Genomic DNA, 20,930 nt, shown 5'->3' with positions numbered 1-20,930 from the left:
TAGCATTTTTATCATACAGTGGATTCCATCCATTCACTATACTTTTCTAACTGAGGTGTCCTACATGCAGGTACATATTTTTAATGTTGTCTGTCTTCTGTGCTGTTCCTGTAAGTTTGCTATTAAAATACGTTAAACTATAAAAAAGAAAGAAAGAAATCCTGAGTCTGCTGTGCTCATCCACGTTGCCTTGGAAACCCCACCGCTGTCTCACAACTGAACCCCACATCCTGCCTAACACCTCCCCTGGCTCCCTGGACTGAGGAGGGCTCATCCTCCTTGGAGCACTCCCAGCAGTACGTGCTCTTTCTAAAGAGCTTACCTACTGCTCTGTCGGATGATCTTTTCTTTCATTTCTCCGTAAGCTCTCTAAAGACAGGAAGTGCCAGGAATGGGACTGCCTTGCACACTGGGGACGGTCATTATGTGTTTGCCAGATGAAAAAACAGGATGATGGGGATGAGATGATGAAACACAAATGAGCAGTGACCTCCAGGGCCACCTCCTGGTGTGAGCCACAAAGAAGCCAGGCACTCCGAGACTGTAAGTTAACCTCACCTTTTGGGAGTTTTTAACCCTAAGATCTGTCACATAGCAGTGAAGGATCATTATGCCCTTGACTAGATGGGGTTAAACTAAAGGGGAGATGGTGGTAGATGGGTACTAAAAGGGAAAAAAAAAAAAAGGAAAAGCAGCTTCAGAAGATAATTCTAGAAGGGGCAGTGACTGTGGGACCAAAATGATGTCCAAGACAAGGGATGAGAGGGGAAACAAGTTGAGGGGAACGCTGGGGGAGGCTGTTGGTTTCATCACTGGGTATCCGAGATGGTGACAGGAAAAGATGAGAAGGGTGATGAGGGGGAACTGAATGAACTCCTGCATCCAAGGCCTGGAAACCTCTGATCCACAGCTAGTCCCAGCCATCAGCATCGGTGGGATCCTAGGCAAGTCTGTCTCAGGTTCTGCCTAAGTAAAATGGGGAAAGTTGGAGAACCACAGAACATTGTTAAGCTAGGTGAATAGGGGGGTGACTGATCCTAGTTATTGGTTTTCGAACTGTGTTCCAAAGGACTTCAGGGTCCCCAGAGACGTTTCCGAGGTTCCACAAATGTTTTAATTTGAATTTTGTTTCCGTTGTTTAAAGTATCTTCTCTTAAAACAACTGGTTAGAAAAAGTCTTATACTACAGAGATTCTCAACAGAACTTCCACATACCTCTGTATGTGGAGTTTGAACTTTGAAATCCTACGCTAATTTGCTCAGGAAAATTAATGCTTGGCAGTGGTCTTGTTTGCTTATTTGTTTTATAAAATTCAGGTCCACATATCTACTCATGTAAAACTGTACAACAGCAAACACTATGAGACTCTGATTAAATGTTAGATGAGGGTCAGTCATAAACTGTAAGTTTCAAAGACATTTGTCTGATCACTCCTAATTATAAGTAGCAATAACAGTCTTTAGAGAATGCTAATGACTCAACTCTGAAACAATTTCCTACTACTTCTCTTTCCAGCCTCAGTACAAACTTACATTAAGAGCAACTTAAGAGTGCTTGGAAAACTGTGTGAAAACAAAAATACTAGCCATTAACGTCTGCTATCAGGGTGAATCTGGACTTCCACTATTTTGCAAGCAAAATACGGCACAGAAATCAACTGCGTGCTAACCTTGACATGCGTGCACACCGTCTCACCACTCCCAACTCTGCTCACCAGAGCAGCTCACTGGCCTCGTCATCGACTTTAAAAGGAAGTAGGATAAATTAAAATGTATAAAGTACCTTCATGCAGACTGGGACACTACATGAGATCTTGCTTAGGAACACAATAACCAAGTACAAACTCTTGATTCACCGAGAAGGACACTGAGGCCCCGAAAATGTCATGTTTTCCAACTAGAGTCAGAATCAAACCGTAACTCAAGTCCTGCTTCCTGATCCGATTTGGTCTCCACCACACCAAGCTGCGTCTCTCAGCTGCCTGCAGAAGCTCAAAATGGAAGCGACTTATCAATATGAAACACCAACCAGAAACCACAGTCTGGTGACAGTAAGGAACCGTGAGTCTACTGCGGTGTCCCACCAACCTCGAGGAGCTGGGAGAATCAGCAGATGAAAGGAAGAAAAACATACATTCACGGAATTACTGGTGCAAGGCAGGCAGATGGCCTAGGCTGGGGTGGGAGTCTTGCTCTAAATATGGTGTCTTCTGTTGTTAAAAGGAGAAACTGAGCAGGAGGGAAGGACAAGCAAAGCAGCCTTTTCTTCCGAAATAAGCCCAAATTCCTGGGAAGATGCTCCGAGGCTAGATGCTCACTCCCTGGACGGCTCGGTGCCACCAAACTGAAGCCAGTCCTCAGACCCGCTCGGCAGCAGCCCCCCATACGAGGTGTGAGTCCTTGACAGCTGTGCTAGCCACGAGCTCTCCTCCCAATCTGTGGCGCAAAGGAGCCCAGGAACCAACGGTGGTGGGGATACTGCTGGAACACGTATGGACGGGCCCCTTCTCTTCCACTTTCCTGACTCGGTTCTCTGACAAATTCTGGGCCTTTATAAACAGGAAAAACACATTCGAAGTGAAAACGGCCTGTTCTTTTTAGAACCACCTAAACAAGTCTTATCTTGAGTCACTAACCAAAAGACACCCGCTAAAACAACACACCTTTGCTATTCTCAAGACCGGGGGAGGGGGGGTGGCTGCTTTCTGATGCCTGGGTCTTACACGGCCCATCCCTTTTATTTTTTTTTATTTTTTGAATTTTATTTATTTATTTTTTATACAGCAGGTTCTTATTAGTCATCCATTTTATACACATCGGTGTATACATGTCAATCCCAATCTCCCAATTCATCCCACCACCACCCCCACCAACCCGCCACTTTCCCCCCTTGGTGTCCATACGTTTGTTCTCTACATCTGTGTCTCAACTTCTGCCCTGCAAACCGGTTCATCTGTACCATTTTTCTAGGTTCCACATATATGCGTTAATATACGATATTTGTTTTTCTCTTTCTGACTTACTTCACTCTGTATGACAGTCTCTAGATCCATCCATGTCTCTACAAATGACCAATTTCATTCCTTTTTATGGCTGAGTAATATTCCATTGTATATATGTACCACATCTTCTTTATCCATTCGTCTGTCGACGGGCATTTAGGTTGCTTGCATGACCTGGCTATTGTGCTGCAATGAACACCGGGGTGCATGTGTCTTTTTGAATTACGGTTTTCTCTGGGTATCTGCCCAGTAGTGGGGTTGCTGGGTCATCGGCTCATCCCTTTTACCTTTGAAGTGATCAAACCAAGACAGTCCTGTGCCCAGCCTGCATTTATTAGGCTGCACTTGCATTCTTGGTGTGGGTGGGGAAGGGAAACAGCCAGCCCTGCCCAGCTGAAGCAGGACCTCCTTGCAGTTACCCTGCTTGCCAAGTGTGGTTCAGGGCTCCATAACTGGCATCAACAGCTAAATAAATTTTCAAACACTGCAATAAGGCTAATGACTCTGTATCCAGAACAGGCCTTCCTTCCCGCCCCCCCTATTCCATCCCACCCTCAACTCCCTCCCAACTGTCCTCTGGTCACTGTGCGTGTGGCCATGACCACTAGGGGGAGCAGAGGGGCAGGGAAAACAGCTGGAAACACACATGGATGAACTGTATTCTGACTCCGCCTCTCAGGCAGGAGGCGTGCACCTTATTGGCAGGTGGACAAAAGAGAAAGGTGACAAAGGAGTGAGAAGGAAGCTGTCACTTCTGGATAAGAATCTTCCCATGTTCTGTAAGTTTCATTTACCAGGCTCACAGGTTGTTCACAGTTGACAGAATTTCCCATCAACAAAAAAAATGAAACCACAGCAACTCTACGAATTCTGAAAACATTGACTAAACCAAAACAAAAAGCACGGGTCCCTGAAAAATGAAATAAATCCATTTAATACAGGGTGTCTCGATTCTTGGCACAATTGACATTTGAGGCCAGAGCATTCTTTGTCACAGGGGGCTGTCCTGCGTGTGGTAGGATGTTAGGCAGCATCCCTGTTCTCTAGCTACTACACGCCTTTACAGATAGATGCCATTAGAAGCCGCCACCACCAACTGTGACAACATAAATGTCTCCTGACATTGTCAAATGTTCCCTAAAGGATAAAAGCACCCAGGTTGATAACCACTGCTTTAGCCCATCAGCAGGACCTTACCCACCCCATAGGATGAGGCTCAGGGAAGGCCAGCCCCTAGGACTAGATCGCAGGGCAAGGAGAAGCAAACCAAGTAAACTCAGGAGCCAGTCACCAGCCCTGAAGATGCGCAGGCTCAGAGCCCTGAGCTAAGACTAGAGGCCACAAGAGAGACGAGAGGGGGGCGGATTCCTGACGCTGTCCCAAGCTGACTGACAGGTGAGTCTCATTTTCTTCCACATCCTTCAGTGCCAACACTATCCTGGCACCCACCAAGGAGTTCATGCCTGGGCTGGCTATGCCCTCATGTACTAATTAGTATATGGCCTCGACGCTCCGCTCCACAAAGATCCTAGTCTACAAATCAAGGTACAGGGAAGAAGGCTTTGAGAAGACAAAAGCTGGATGATGCTACATCAGACAGTTTTAAATAGAAAAGGATTGTCATCTGGCTTCCAGCCCAGGAAACCATGAACACACATTGTGACAGGTCGATAATGACTCTCTAGGAAGAAAAAAGGAATGGTCTGTGAAAAGATCACATGGTGTGTAAATTTGTTAGGTAGGTCTCCTTGATGTTGGATGAAAAACTCAAAGATTCGCTTCCACTCAGAGCCAAAGGACGGTAAAGCCACAAAGGAATTTTATGGTAAGTACAAAATGCACTTTTTTCCTCTGAGGATCAGACTTCTGGCAACTCCTTATATGTAGAAAACACCCACGAATGACAACAGGCCCCAGATGGCCCCAGTAATAAAGAAAACCAGAGTCACAAAAATCATCAAAATTACTTCCAAAAAGTAGGACAATGCCCTGAAGATAAAGCTCATTATTCAACAAGTGCTCCCTGAACCCTACAAGTCCGTCACCCCAGGACCCCACTCCTCCACCTGGAGAGGAGCACACGCTGGGGCTGGCTTAAGAGCGTGTACTGTCTGCAGGAACAGGACAGCCTTCCAAGCATGAGATCTGATAAAGACCAGCAGGTTAAAAGTTTTTAAAAACTAGCTGGCAGGGACTTCCCTGGTGGCGCAGTGGTTGGGAATCCGCCTGCCAATGCAGGGGAGACGGGTTCGAGCCCTGGTCCAGGAAGATCCCACATGCCACGGAGCAACTAAGCCCGTGCGCCACAACTACTGAGCCTGCGCTCTAGAGCCCACGAGCCACAACTACTGAGCCTGCGAGACACAACTACTGAAGCCCGCACACCTAGAGCCCGTGCTCCACAACAAGAGAAGCCACCGCAATGAGAAGCCCGCGTACCACAACGAAGAGTAGCCCCCGCTCGCCGCAACTAGAGAAAGCCTGCATGCGGCAACGAAGACCCAACGCAGCCAATAAATAAATAAAATAAAAACTAGCTGGTGAGTGAGAAGATGAGCACACACATGCGAACATGCACACACCATCAGCAGAAGTGGCCACTCAGAGGCGTATCAAACGTGAATGGTTTAATGAATTTCCCTTCACTTCTAAAATGGGGTTATAGCAAATCCCCATGGCACGCAAAGCCCAGGCTCTGGCAGAACCTGGGTCATAAATGCCCCAAGTCTGAATTTTCTTAGGGAAGAACTCAACCATCAGATGCTTACTTGTCCCTTAATTTATAAATGAAGGTCAACTCTACCAATACTGCAAATACCTGGTCACAAGCCATAGGAGTACACAAATGATTAATATCTCAAGCTAAAATGGAGCATCTCAGGGGAGTTCCCTGCCCTCAGAGTTAAGGATTGCCTAAATCCAGGCCTCTCAACCGTGATACACTTAAGAATCTCCTGGGCTCCTTTTTTTTTTAAAAAAAAAAGACAGCTGCCAGGTCTCACACCTAAAGATTCTGATTAACTTGGTCTGAGGTGCGGCCCAAGCAGGGGTATTTTTATTGAATACATAGGCAGACATGAAAACTATTACATTCTTGGAAAGATGTCCTTTCTATCATGTCTATGGATCCTCTCTAGTGGGATCCAAAACATGGTCTACCCCAGTATTTAAAATGATAAACTCTCTACTCTGGACAAATGCAGTCGAACTGGCTTATTAGACAATCTACATGCAAGGCACTCTGGTTTTCTCCTTAAAGAATCATGCGCTGGTCTTCTCAGACCAATGCCCAGGAAGCCCTGCCCAAGGAGGCAGTCTTTCAGGAAGAGCTAGTCCACTACAGAGCCCTGTTAGACCTCTACATCATGGAAGGGCTTGTTGGACTGTTAGGGCTTTTATTAACCTCTCCTTGGCATTTGGCTCCAAAGATGAGAGATTATCTGAGGCTCAACCAATGGCCTCAATGTCTACCAATGCCGCTAGTAACCAGCACCTCTATAACCTTGCTACTCAAAACCTGGCCTGCAGACCAGCAGCACTGAGATGAGCTGGAAGACTGTTAGAAATCTCAGGCCCAACCCCAGACCAACCGAATCAGAACTGGTATTTAGAACGCGATCCTCAGGTACTTGTTTGCACATTAAAGTTTTGAGACACATTGTTTTTTATCTCATCCAGGATACTAAGAATGAGGGCCAATCGGACACTACTTTCCAGTGGGGGGTGCCGGAGAATATGGCACAATTCTTCTCCTTTTCCTAATGTGCAAAGAACTTAATGATTTGGTATTACTTCTGAATAAACTGGAGGCATGTCAGGAAGACCGGTTGTCTTATAGACACTCTTAGAGTTACTATAAGATGCATCCCGCTGAGATGAGAACGACATCTGCAGATGGCAGGGTTTTATCATTGTGAATTAGGAGTGCTTATAAGACAACCGGCCATGCTTTCTAACTGCAGGATTTTGATCCATTTTGCTAAAATCCAAGACACAGTTTGGATCCATGTCTTCCAACTTTAACTCCGATATAGCAAATAACTCTATACAACAAATCACTCTATGCAGCTACCCATCATATACTGTGTGCTGCTCAAAGTTAGACATCATCAGGGGGTTATTGGGCTTTTGTTGTCTTTTAATTGCTCAAGTGGCTCAGTTTAGAAAACCTGCTTAAGGATCCTGACTATTGTCCTACATGACTTCAAAGTGAAACAGCCTTCAACTCAGGTAAGCATCCTTATCAGGGCCTTAATTTTGCCTAAGATGATGTGAACCAATATTTAAGTTTCTAGAAATGCCTCTAATTCTGATATCTTCCAGGGCATATAACTAACTGACTTTATGGCCACTGAAAGCCTTTCAAAGCTTTGCTGAAAGAAACTATTTTTGAAAGATGACTTAAGTTCTTTCTGAAAGAAACTATTTGAAGGATGACTTAATCCATGTACTGTTCTACATCGACTTTGCCCAACCTTTTGTAACAAACAAGCTCCTTTAACAGTCTTTCTTTCTCTCACACACATACGCATAGGCACACATACCTTAGGAACTTTCTAATCCTTTCTTAATTCCTATTTCATTTTTGAAACAAGATATTAGTTTATGAAGTTCATTCATTTTGATACCATCTTTGTTCATGTGCAAAATGATTAATGACAAATTACCTTTTACCCATTTAGCGTGTAACACACAGCATGTAATTATGTAAGAAACAAGTATGACTGGTCAAGAAAATCAATTTCACAATTACAGTCTTATTAGTATACATTTTGCGTGGGGACCCAACGTCTATTCAAAACCAGACAGCAATCTAATTACCGGCCCCAGCATCAAAACTAGACAGGAAACAGCCCAATGTTTGGATTTCTTGTATCTGAATTTAAAAACAACAAATCAAATGGTTTATAAAGGGAGGACTCTTTACTTCCTCTGGACACATTTTCATGCAGAACGTGTGCTCCATTTCCCAGGAAGAACCACAGAGGGGACTATAGCTGCTCTTTCATCAGTGTTCACAGGTCTTCTTGGGGAGGAAGGACAGTATCTCAGCCGTGGCGCGGGGAGGCGGGGCATGCCTGCTGGGTTTCCTGCCCTCAGGAGGTGCACTCCCCCTTTCCCTGCCCGCAGGAGTTAAAGAGGCGGGGCTTCCCTACCCAGCTGAGTCCACCCAAGGCTTCCTGGCAATCACCAGGGCAACTGTGTCGATTTCTATCTAGGATGGCTCAGAAGTCTTGCACCCAAGACCCATCTTCCAACTCAGCTTTACTCCAATAAAGCTGGTTCTGTAATCTTCATCTGGCTTCTACTATTCTCTCTACTTCAGAACCCAGAAGGGAAGAAGGGTGTGATTAACTGGCATCTCCAATCCCCCATAAGTTTATTTTCTAAGTTTTCCATGTTTTGTTTCTAAGTATCAGGATAAGACAGGTGGTTTCCGGCAGCTATTTGAAAGCACTTCTCCACAAATAACACATTGCAGGTGTATGAGTCTTTAATTCTAATAAATTAAAAGACAAAATGACTATCACAGTCAAAATATTTTCTCTAAATATTGATTTTTTAAAAAATACTGTAAGATATGCCAAAGATTTCTGATCAGATGAATCCAACTTTTGGCTAGAAGGGAAGATAATCTGGAGGAAAATCGGCAGAATTATCAGTAAAATGCTCAATAATTTATACTTTGCCCTGAGTGTTCCTAATGCATCGTGTCTGTAACCAACAGTCCATTGGGGATATAAATAAATATTTTTATAACATATCATTTCCAAGAACTTCGTGGGTTGCTGGTACAGAACTACTAACCACAATGCAAGCTCTTGATAAATGCTGGCAGGCTTTCAAACTCTTCCATCTTAAAGTGGGATCGGAGATCATATATGTAAATATCTATTGTATTTAATGACTTTGAAAAATAGAAATGGTGAAAAGGACATCACCGCCATTCAGAATGAAAGCCCGGGGCATGAGAACCATCACATGGCAACTGATGCTCTAGACATTTCCAATCTCTGGATTTGGCCTGACCCCAGACGACATGTCTTGGAAGAAATCTTCAAAGCAATGTATATATTTGACCTAAAATAGAAAGCAGTAAAAAAGGAAATGGCCAGATAAAACATACCTCTGGGTTTACTGCAAACCTGGCAAAGGTTTCCCTCATTATTCTTCTTGTATTCAGAAGGACCTAGAGAAGAAAGTTCTCTTTCATCTTAGTATCATCTGGGCATCTAGACAACTGGTTGGATCTTACTCAATGACACGGTAAAAGGTAACTGACATTGCTTCCCCCTTCAAGAGAGTGGCTAGGAAAAGCCAAAATCACGGTCCCCTTCCAGGAAGTAAATTGGTGTCTATTTTGTGTTTAAACCTCATTCCTGACTCTAAATTTCCTCTTATTTTCTCCCTGCCTCATCTGTTTCCCCTTAATTTTAAATGTATTTTTATCTTCCTGTATTACATATTTTAATCCTTTTTGAAACATATTATAAGTAATTAATTAAACAAAAAGGAACAAAACAACTGTAGCACATAGAATAATGGTCCTCCAAATATGTCCACATTCTCATCCCCAGAACCTGTTACATTACATGGCAAAGGGGGATTATGGTATCGGATAGAATTAAGGTTGCTAATCAGATGACCTTAAAATAGGGAGATGATCCTGGCTTATCCCGGTGGGCTCACTGTCATCAAAGGATCCTTAAAAGTAGAAAAGGGAGACAGAGGGTAGGTCAGAAGGATACAACAGTCTCTCCTCAAGAACTCTCAGACTGTGTCCTAAGTTGTTTGCATAAAGCCAAGCATATTGATGTAACAAGTCTAGTCATTTGGTTTCTCCTGGTGACCTTTGGTTCTACTCTAGTGGTGAGAGATTAGGAATTTTAGAAGTCAGGAGGGCGTGAATGAAGATGACAGCACAGAAAGTAACTGCAGAAAAGGACCATAGTTTAGGGCCATTTGGTATAAGTGCCAGCAGCCTCTCAGTAGGGCCTGGGAGTGTCACTCTATGATTCTGACCAAAACTGATCTTCACAATAATGACACTACACCACGTCACTCATTAACAAGATGTGATACAGAATTCTGGGATATTTCTCGATAAATTCATATAGCTGAGCTCCTCATTTATAGATAAATGAGGCATGGATGGGGGGTGCAGAGGGAGGGAAGACTGTATGGTGAGATGTGAAAAGCACAGACGGGGTCAAATGTCACATGTGCTGACCACGGTGCTTCCCTGCTGGACCCTGGTTGCTACCCAACTATCCACTCTCTAAAGGCAGGGCTGTCCTCATCCTCACTGCAGTAAGAGCTGGCCATTATCACTGTAGTACACATCCTCTCAGCTGATGAGGTCCCCATTTAGAGCGGGGGAAACTGAGGTATGAACGACCAAGCAATCTGTTGGAGGCCACACAGCTACCAGGTGGCAGAGCTGTTGAAGACCCCGGCCATCAGGCTTAACCATGGCTCTCGGATGCCTCAGCATCTATCAGAGAGACTCACACCTCCAAGGTAGCTCACTGATGAATAAATGGAGTGAGTCTGCAAAAAACCAAAGGGATTAAATCACTTGCTCGGCCCACGACAATAAGCACTTAATAAATATCAGCTGCTTTCCACCGAGTGTTAGGGTTTTCCCCCAATTTCAAGGCAACCTTGTAAGGCAGCTCTTTTCAAATGAGGAGCTGGGGAGATATATAATAATCATCTGGAAAATTTTCAAAATATTTAGCCCTGGGCAGAGCCCTCCCTCATCCTCCTCCCCCAAGTGTGCTTTAGTTATCCTGAGTTGGGCTTCAATTTGGGGATTAGAAAAGAAAACAACTTCCCAGGTGATCCGGCAAACACCCACTCCTATCCCGACCCAACTCCCACCCAGCAAAGCATCTCTGCTACGAGGTGTCTTGGCTCTCACGACAGGGAGGAGAACCCAGAATGGGCTGAGTGTGAAGCCTCATGGTGGAGACTTCATTTCAAAGGTTATGAGGAGGCACAACTAAAATGTATGTGATCAGCAAAATAATTACAAATATTAGAGCTGCGCATCCAGGTATATGGCAACGGCATAAAAATACACACATACCTTACACTGCAGAGGCTATCCTGAGGAAAACGGCAGATTGCTAACACATGTTACCAGTTTAGAACGAGATTACACTCTTACTATGTATTTTTTCTCATGCAATTCCATCAAAGTGACGTTAAGGCGGCATTTTCGAGTATTTTCTACAGAACGAAACCAGAGAAACTGACTAGAGCACAGAGACCCCCGTCAGACAGACACGCACAGAGGAGCACGCTGTGTACCCTCCGTGCTTCCGCACGTTGTGGAGAAGACAGCGAAGGTTCAGGAGATGGTCCCTGCCCTTAGAGACGAGTGCCACCTCCACCAACCCTCCCACACAGCCGTGCAGAACACGCGAACTCAGGGCTCTCTCCAGGGCACCACACCAGGGGGTCCCAGAGACTCAGGAGATGGAGAGAAGCCCCCCAGAGGTTTCAGAGACCCTGTGATGTAAACTGGGTCTCTTCCCTTCATTTTCCCTCATTTTTTAATCTCCAACTAATGCCAGGCTCCAGGCTAGACATCGGGGGATAAAGGATGAATAAAAGTTCTGGAAGCTACTGACTGCAAGCTGCAAGCTTGAGGAAGGGTACACAGAAAGAGAGATACCCAGTTTCTCTGCAGTCCTGGGGACCTGGGGAGAGTAGCTGTAAACCAGAGGAAGGAGACCGTGAGGCACAGAGTTCCAGGACTCGGGACAGAGTTTTATTTATTTTTTATTTATTTTTGGCTGTGTTGGATCTTCGTTTCTGTGCGAGGGCTTTCTCTAGTTGTGGCAAGCGGGGGCCACTCTTCATCGCGGTGCGCGGGCCTCTCACTATCGCGGCCTCTCTTGTTGCGGAGCACAGGCTCCAGACACGCAGGCTCAGTAGTTGTGGCTTACAGGCCTAGTTGCTCCGCGGCATGTGGGATCTTCCCAGACCAGGGCTCGAACCCGTGTCCCCTGCATTAGCAGGCAGATTCTCAACCACTGTGCCCCGGGGACAGAGTTTTGAATGAGTCACTTAACATCTCAATTTGGTTCTGTCTGCCCTTAAAAGGAAGCTGCAGAAATAGGTGGTATCTAAGTCCCTTCCATTTTAAGATTCAAATGAGAACAGACTTTTATTGACCAGCTACTCAAATGTTTTGATAATTCAGGATGACCAATCTCATAGCCTAGAATGCAATCCTGGCAGGAGGGAGAGGGGCAGGTTGGCATCAGATGACAGAAACTGATTTACAGTGAGGGAATTATACATGAATGAAGCCATTATGCAAAATGGAAAACCACCAAAGTTCATTTTAAGTGTGCCCCCTCCATTTTATCCCTCGCCTCGAACGAATATACTAAATTTATGTCACTTGCCTCTCACGACCACTAGATTTACAAGCCCATTAAAAAATACTTTTATAATCACTGTGCAAAATACTATGATCATTATTATAATGATTTAAATGCCTGCAGCAGTGCAGCAGAACCTGGGGAGAGTTTATTAATACCTTGGCAAAATGTGCCGTGAACACGCCATCGGGATGTTTGCTTTGAAAAAAGTTCCCTGATTTTTTTCCAGTGAGCTCAGTTCACATTGCGCTAACATTGTGACGGCCCCAACCAATGGGGCAGGTGAACTGTTTCCTCATTTCCTCTGCCCCACGGTGCTTCTCCCCACCAAAACCTACCCCAGGATCAAGCTAAGGCACTGGTTCTCAACCCTCACTGTGCATCAGAATCACCTGGGGAGACATTTTAAACACAAATGTCAGCCCACCACCCTCCCCAAGATGATGAGTCAATTGGCCTGGGTAAGGCCAGGAAACCAATGCAACGTTAAGCGTGCCCTCAAATTCTAAGCGCTATTGAGCTGAAGTGCCCACCTTATCAGACAGATAATTGAAGTGCGCACAGAGAAAAATGGGGGGAAAACAAGTCTGAGGGGTGAGGGTGGTAGGTGAGGGAAAATGGGGGCCGTGATAGACCAGAGACCCATCTACTTACTTACTTACTTACTTACTTACTTACTTACTTATTTATTTATTTATTTATTTATGGCTGTGTTGGGTCTTCGTTTCTGTGCAAGGCTTTCTCTAGTTGCGGCGAGCGGGGGCCACTCTTCATCGCGGTGCGCGGGCCTCTCACTATCGCGGCCCCTCTTGTTGCAGAGCACAGGCTCCAGACGCGCAGGCTCAGCAACTGTGGCTTACGGGCCTAGTTGCTCCGTGGCATGTGGGATCTTCCCAGACCAGGGCTCGAACCCGTGTCCCCTGCATTGGCAGGCAGACTCTCAACCACTGCGCCACCAGGGAAGCCCCAGAGACCCATCTAGAGGCAGCAGCCACTCTGCAGCTCCAGACATGGGACAGCTTGAGGGTAGACAGTCTGGGGTTGGCCAAATCTTTCAATCTTTCCAGAGAACCAGAAAGCCCAGAGTCTTGGGACAAATTCTCTGTATTTATCAATGTCTGCACTAATTTCGTGTTGTTGTTGTCGTTTTTTTAAGTTCCAGGTGGGCCCAAGTTCAAAGGAGTTCACAGTCTTGCTCACCTGCTCAGGCCACCTCATTACAGGTATCTGTTACTTTATCCTAACTGCCCAACCATTCTTAACTTTCTAAACAGTAGCCGGTATTGTTCTCAACCAGATACTAATTTCTGATCATCATTCTCAAAGGCTTCAGAGCTCTACCTTCCAGCCCACATGCTCTCCCCAACACAGGCTTGGGAATTAGTCATACCTAACTGCCAATCCTAAGAAACTGGAAGGGCATTTAAAAGCCATCTAGAAAGAGAGATGCAGACCCCAGGATCCAGAAAGTCTACGTGACCTGCCCAGGACCACAAAGACTGTTGAAGGTGGGGTGACCAACTCCACCCTGGTATTAGCACTGGAAGTCCCCTGTCCTGGGAAACCCGGGCAAAGTGGGATTGTTGATCATCCTGGATGAAGGACAGAGCCACACGGCTGTTCCTTTGGAAGGCACCCCCATCAAGTGGAACTGTTGATACGTATACACATTCTAGCGTCAAGGTTTGCTCCCTGTTAAGATTCAAACTCCCTGAAGGAAGGAATTCAGATCCTGCAAGTTAAGTGCTTGATATTTGTTGGGAAAAGTCCTTATGACTCCTTGGTCAATAAAGATGCCTGCTGGTCTTGTCCTTGGAAAATACAGGCATCACTGCTCTGGGAATCTCTCTGAAGAACCCAAGGTCTTGACTATTCACTGGAGCTTCCTTCTCAGCCCGCAATGACCACTTCACCACTTCACTGACAGCAAGCATGAGAAACATGAAGAAATGAACTAGATGAGTAACTTTCAGCTGGCTGCTCCTTTCTCTCCTCGTACCACAAAGTCTCCTTCCTACCATAAAGAGGTTATTACCCATCATCAAGGACGTGGCATCTAGTATGTTCTGAATTCTCCACTCAGAAGGCAGCCTCTCAGCCGTGAAAGGAGTCAGCCTCTGCAATCCTCTCTCAGAAGCCTGCTTGGGAATTACTCAAGAGGGTCGGAGCTGAACGCCGAGTGTCTTGCATGGATGGAGGGGCAGTCTGGTGTGACAGTGAGAGCCAGATTCCAATCTCAGCACTGACGTGAACTGCCCCTGAGCCCCCTCCCTTCGGGAAGTTACAGAAATGGAGATGCAGCTTCCTCGTCTATAACATGTCTACCTTGCAGAGTTTTCATTTGCAAAGGGCCTAGTCCAGTGCCTGGTCCTGTAAGGCACCCCAGAGGCCTTTGCTAGTCAGGTGGGAGATCTCCCCCTACTGCCTGATTTCAAAACACACAACCGGCCTCCGCTAACCTAGTCTTATTCCGAATCAGACAGTGGTTTTCTTACTGCCCCTCAGTTGCCTTTCTCAAAAGATGCAAGCAAATCTGTGCGAGACACAGAAAACAGAGGCAAGTGTCAGCAAAATGTCACCACAACTGACACAAAGGATTTTTCTAGCTCGTCCGTCAGGGTTGATGGGGAAGACAGCAGAGCTCTGTCACCAAGCCCGATTCCCGATGTTTGTAAAGATCACTGCTTCAAAGAATTTCCTAGGTCAGCACTTAAAGTCTGAAATCCGTTCCCCGAATTCATTATAACCTATAGTAATTCATTACAACTCCATTTCTCAGCGCAAAACCCCACTTTCTGATTCACGATCTAGAGCCATTCCCTTGTAGATGCTGTAGTTTAGAATTACGACCAAAACAAGACCAAACAAGCCCTGTGCCCTTACGTTTTACCACCTAAACAAGATAAAACAAAGCAAGATGTACACATGCTTGGGAAACAATTCACATGGACATCATTTTAAGCAAACTGTATCTTAGATTCAAGAACTGTCTGCATTATTCTCCTAGCATAAAACCTGTTGTGGCAGTTCCGACTTTTTACATAACAAAGTTATGACCTTAGGTCACCAGATAGAATTACACTGCTCAAATTTATTCTTGGCAAGCTCTTTGGAGGTATAATCCACTTTGCAAAGATAAACATGTGGCAGCTATCAAACTCTTACAGACACTCACATACAACAAACACCACCGCCATGACCCTCAACTCTCACAGACTCAAGACTGTCCATGCCAATCCTAAATTAAAATGTATCCCGATAAAGTCAAGAAATAACCCAAGAGTCCATGTAACAGGAAGTGTGACATTCTAACCTGGCAAGAGAAATGGGCATTCAAAAGCATTACTTAGGTCTGTAGTCAATGTCCTGGTACTAGAGCATACAAAACGACACCACTGGGGGAAGCTGGGTTCGTGAAACTCTCTGTACTCTTTTTGCAACTTCCTGTGAAATAATTATTTCAAAACAAAAGAGTTGCCTTTTAAAGCATTACTTATTGGGTTTCTTCCTGTTTGGGGAGATTTTTCATAATACAGAAGCCCAAACCCCATTCTGAATGCCCCCTTTCTACTTATGGGTCCAGAATAGGACCTACACCTAAATACTCTGAAAAAGGTCTGCAGATGTTTCCAGAAAACCTCCCCTGTTCAATGAGAACCCCAAACGATGTAAATCACTGGAGACTTTAAGAGTGGAGAGACCGCCATATTTGATCTTGGCTGCTGTGTGGAGGATGTGAAGAGGCCACGGCCAGAGCCCAGGAGGCTCCCGCAGCTCTGGGTGAGGACGGAGTCAGATAAAGGCCTCAACAGGGTAGCGGCAGTCTTGGTTGGTAGAAGCATTTAAGAGGTCAAATAAGCAGGACAAGGAACAATGACTAAGTGGAGGGGATGGAGGGAGGAGTCTCGATGACCACTAGACTTTCATCTCGGGCAGCTGAGGCAACGTGGTATGTCATCCACCAAGACAGGACAATGGAGGAGCCGGTGTGTAAGAGAGGATCAGGAAGGCTGCCTGAAGGTTCTACAGGGCAACAGTATTATGTATCTTCTTCCTCTAGTGGAGGAATCCCCTCTTCCTCGTCTGACATTGTTCAGCCACATCAGCCACTTGACCCTGGTCAGATCATTCTCACAGCCAACTACACACCCAGGCATTTAACCTTACGTACCTCCATTTTGAAAAGAGCTACCCAACCAAGCTGTCGTGCCCCACAGGATCTAGAGGCGCTTGGATTCTAACATTCCTATAAAAAGAACTAAACACCACAGGAAACCTGACTTAAAACTTTTTTTTTTTTTCAAAATTGAATACCTACAACAAATGTTTTCACGTTTTTTTCTTACTTGTAGGAGTACAGGTTATTGGGAATAGGAAGACGGTTCCTGGACAAACATTTCCCCAGGTAGACTGCCACAGCCCCCCAAAGTTTCACTTAGAAATGCTTTGGGGTAGAGAATTAAAACTCCAGGAACCCCTTCAACAAAAGGAATGTTCCTAGAATAAACTACCAAGAATCATAAGAAGTAGAAGAGACCTCAAAAATAGTTACCTCTGCTGTACACCTGAAACTAACACATCATTGTAAATCAACTATACTTCAATAAAAAAATAAATTAAAAAAATAGTTACCTCCTATTACCTTCTCTATACCTAAAGGAATCCTTTCAGTATCATTGATTATCAGAAATTAGTCTCTTCACCATATCCCCCATCTTCCACCCCAGTCTTTATCTACTGAAAGGCCATTTTCAGATGAAACATTGCCTTGTCAGGCCCTAAGCATACAGGATCCCTCCCTTCTGTTTCTCTCTTATAACTTTTATGAAATATCTGTGCATGGTTACTTTTGTATTTGAATTATTCCTGATTATATTATTATGCTATATAATAAGTACTATTTCTTGAGTGCTTGCTATGAACCAACTAGGAACTTTATGTAAACCTTAATTCTCACAGCCAGTATAATATCTATTTTACAGAAGAAGAACCCAAGACTGAGAGATACAAGTACAGAAATGCTCTTATTACTTCTCTGTCCTAACCCAGGCTGCCCTTCCTGTGAACACTAGTTCCTTCCACATTATACGTGCGATGTGAGGGCTTTATCCCCAGCGCATCTAACATAGTTTTCCCACAGAAGATACTCAATGATTATTTGCTAAACTGCACTGACATCTCCCAGCCCCTCCCCCAGCAGGGCCACCCTCTACCTGCACTCCCTGTAAGTCGATGATTCTGTTAACCAGATCCCCATGTTCCCAGTGGGATCTGATTCTTGCCACATACTGGCACCGTCTCTTCCTTAATCTAGAATCCCTATTTCTAGAACCATCATCTGTGTCACCATCATATAGTGCCTACTAGGTGCCAGGCACAGCTTTAAGGCTTCACAAACATTAACCTGGCTAATCTTCACAACAATCCTGTGAGGTCTATACTACTATCCCCATTTTACAGATGAGGAAACTGAGATTTGGTGAGGTTATGCAGCCTGCCCTGGGCCATTCAGTCATTAAGTGATGACCTGGGGTCTGACCAAAACTTCAGGGTTAGCTTTCTGGAAGCCGCAGCAATCTTTGGTTCTTATTTAACCTTCCTCCCCACCATAACCCAATTGAAACCACCATGGCTTTATTTCTAATTGGAATGACCGTCAAGCAAGGTCTTCTCCACTCTGGGTTGGTGTAATTGATTGTTTTGCACCCACGTGCAAGACTTCCTATTTACAGTGCCCCCTCCTTATCCTTGGGGGATATGTTCCAAGACCCCCAGTGGATGCCTGAAACCGTGGATAGTACCAAACCCTATATATGTTATGTTTTTCCTATACATACCTACCTGTGATAAAGCTTAATTTATAAATTAGGCACAGAAAGAGATTAACAATAACTAATAATAAAATACAACAATTCTAACAATATACTGTAATAAAAGTTATGTGAATGTGGTCTCTCAGAATATCTTACTGTAGAAATTTAATGCCTTTTCCTTGTTAACTAAACACCTGCACCGTGGCTGTAAGTTTTGCAGTCTGAGGGGCAACAGCAAAACTAGCACAAATTTCTTTTTTCTTCTTCACAGTTTCACAGAAGAATCGTTTTTACTGTATATCTTAGCAACCTCAGTAAGTTGAGAGCTTTCACGTTTTCACTTAAAGAAATCACTTTAGGGTTTCCCTGGTGGCTCAGTGGTTGAGAATCCGCCTGCCAATGCAGGGGACACGGGTTCGAGCCCTGGTCCGGGAAGATCTCACATGCCGCGGAGCAACTAAGCCCGTGCGCCACAACTACTGAGCCTGTGCTCTAGAGCCTGCGAGCCGCAACTACTGAGCCCACGTGCTGCAACCACTGAAGCTGGTGCGCCTAGAGCCCGTGCTCTACAACAAGAGAAGCCACCAAAATGAGAAGCCCGCGCACTGCAATGAAGAGTAGCCCCCGCTCACCGCAACTAGAGAAAGCCCGTGTGCAGCAACGAAGACCCAACACAGCCAAAAATAAATAAATAAAATAAATAAATTTATTAAAAAAAAATCACTTTCAGCTTCTCTTTGGTATATGTGAATTGCCAGCATCACCACTCCTGCGCTTTGGGGCCATTATTAAGTAAAATAAGGGTGACTTGAACACAAGCCCTGCAATATCACAGCTGTTGATCTGAAAACTGAGATGGCTACTATGTGACTAAAGGGCAGATACACTGGACAAAGGGCTGATTCACATCTGAGCAGGATGGAGTGGGATGGTGCAAGATTTCATCACTGCTATTCAGAATGGCGCACAATTTAAAACTTGTGAATTGTTATTTCTGGAATTTTCCATTTAATATTTTCATACTGTGGTTGACCGAAGGTAAGTGAAACTGCAGAGGGCAAAACTGCAGATAAGGGGAGACTGTATACCCAAGACATTTTATACTGTTACTTTTGGTCCATTGTTCTATCCCATTGGTTTTTCTTTGAATTGTTTCTGTCAATCAAAGCTCTAGGTATTGGGCTTCCCTGGTGGCGCAGTGGTTGAGAATCTGCCTGCCAATGCAGGGGACACGGGTTCGAGCCCTGGTCTGGGAAGATCCCACATGCCGCGGAGCAACTGGGCCCGTGAGCCACAACTACTGAGCCTGCGCGTCTGGAGCCTGTGCTCCGCAACAAGAGAGGCCGCGATAGTGAGAGGCCCGCGCACCGCGATGAAGACGGGCCCCCGCTCGCCGCAACTAGAGAAAGCCCTCGCACAGAAACGAAGAGCCAACACAGCCAAAAATAAATAAATAAATTTATTAAAAAAAAAAAAAGCCCTAGGTATCATTTTGGCTTTGTATCATTTGTAAATTAAATAATTTACAAATTTACAGACTCCTTCAGCAGCCACTATCACAAGACCTTGACAGGAAAAGATACAAAGTAAGACTTTAAACACTCAAGTAGTGATAGAAAACCAGGAGAAATAAAGGTTCCAATAAAGCATCGGTTCTCCAAACTGCTTCCAAAGCTGGGGGGATGGGGAGGGGAGGAACATCCTGTTAAGAAATCATGCAGCTATTCAGTTCATTTTGCAATAATCTTCCTTAAAGAAATGGTGCTCCAAATTAAAAAGGAAAGTTCTATGTGAGAGGACATACAAAGAGAAAGCCCATGAAGATCTTCTGACCTGTGGACAGTGGATCTGTATGTTCACGCACAGGCGGCATCACCACCCACCACTGAGGAATTCGGTTTATCTGACGATCATTTGTCTAGGTTACCTTTTTTTTGGTAACAGCTTTACTGAGCTACAATTCATATACCATACAATTCATTCTTTCAAAGTGTGCAATTCAAAGGGTTTTAGAATGTCCATAGAGTTGTGCAACTATCACAACAATTTTAGAACATCTCCATCATCCTAAAAAGAAAACCCTTTACTTATCAACTCCTAGTCCTCCATCCTCCCCCACCTCCCGCCCCCAGGAAATCACGAATCCACTTTCTGTCTCCATAGATGTGCCTACTGTGGATGGTTCATATAAGTAGAATCCTATACTATGTGGTCTCTTGTGACTGTCATCTTTCACTTAGCACCATGCTTTCAAGGCTCATCCTGGTTATAACATGTATCAGTACTTCATTCTGTTAGTGGCTTAATATTCCACTGTATGGAGAGATCAGATTTCATCTATTCATCAATTGATGGCTATTGTGAATAAAGCTGCTATATAAACATTCATGTCCAACTTTTTGTGTGGACACATGTTTTCATTTCTCTTGGGTTTATATCTAGGTGTAGAATTGCTGGGTCATATGGTAACTCTATGCTTAACATTTTGAAGAACTGTTAAAATGCTGTCTACAGTGGCTGTACCATTTTACATTCCCAACAGCAGTGTATGAAGCTTCTCATTTCTTCATATCTTCACCAACACTTGTTATCATCTGTCTTTTTATTATTATTATTATTATTATTGTAGTCATCCTAGTAGGTGTAAAGTGGTATCTCACTATGGCTCTGATTTGCATTTCCCTGATGACTAATGATGGTGAGAACCTTTTCATGTA

General features: G+C 44.6%; 1 protein-coding gene across 9 annotated transcripts in view; it reads right to left on the bottom strand.

The window, feature by feature from the left end:
- MGAT5 (alpha-1,6-mannosylglycoprotein 6-beta-N-acetylglucosaminyltransferase) overlaps window positions 1-20,930 on the bottom strand; it is a 362,899-nt gene that overhangs the window by 235,243 nt on the left and 106,726 nt on the right. The window lies entirely within an intron of this gene.

Source organism: Eubalaena glacialis, chromosome 1, assembly GCF_028564815.1.
Source record: "Eubalaena glacialis isolate mEubGla1 chromosome 1, mEubGla1.1.hap2.+ XY, whole genome shotgun sequence".
In the NCBI taxonomy this organism is placed as follows: Eukaryota; Metazoa; Chordata; class Mammalia; order Artiodactyla; family Balaenidae; genus Eubalaena; species Eubalaena glacialis.
The sequence above is the reverse complement of the archived record's forward strand: the minus strand, read 5'-3'. Positions and strand labels throughout refer to the sequence as shown.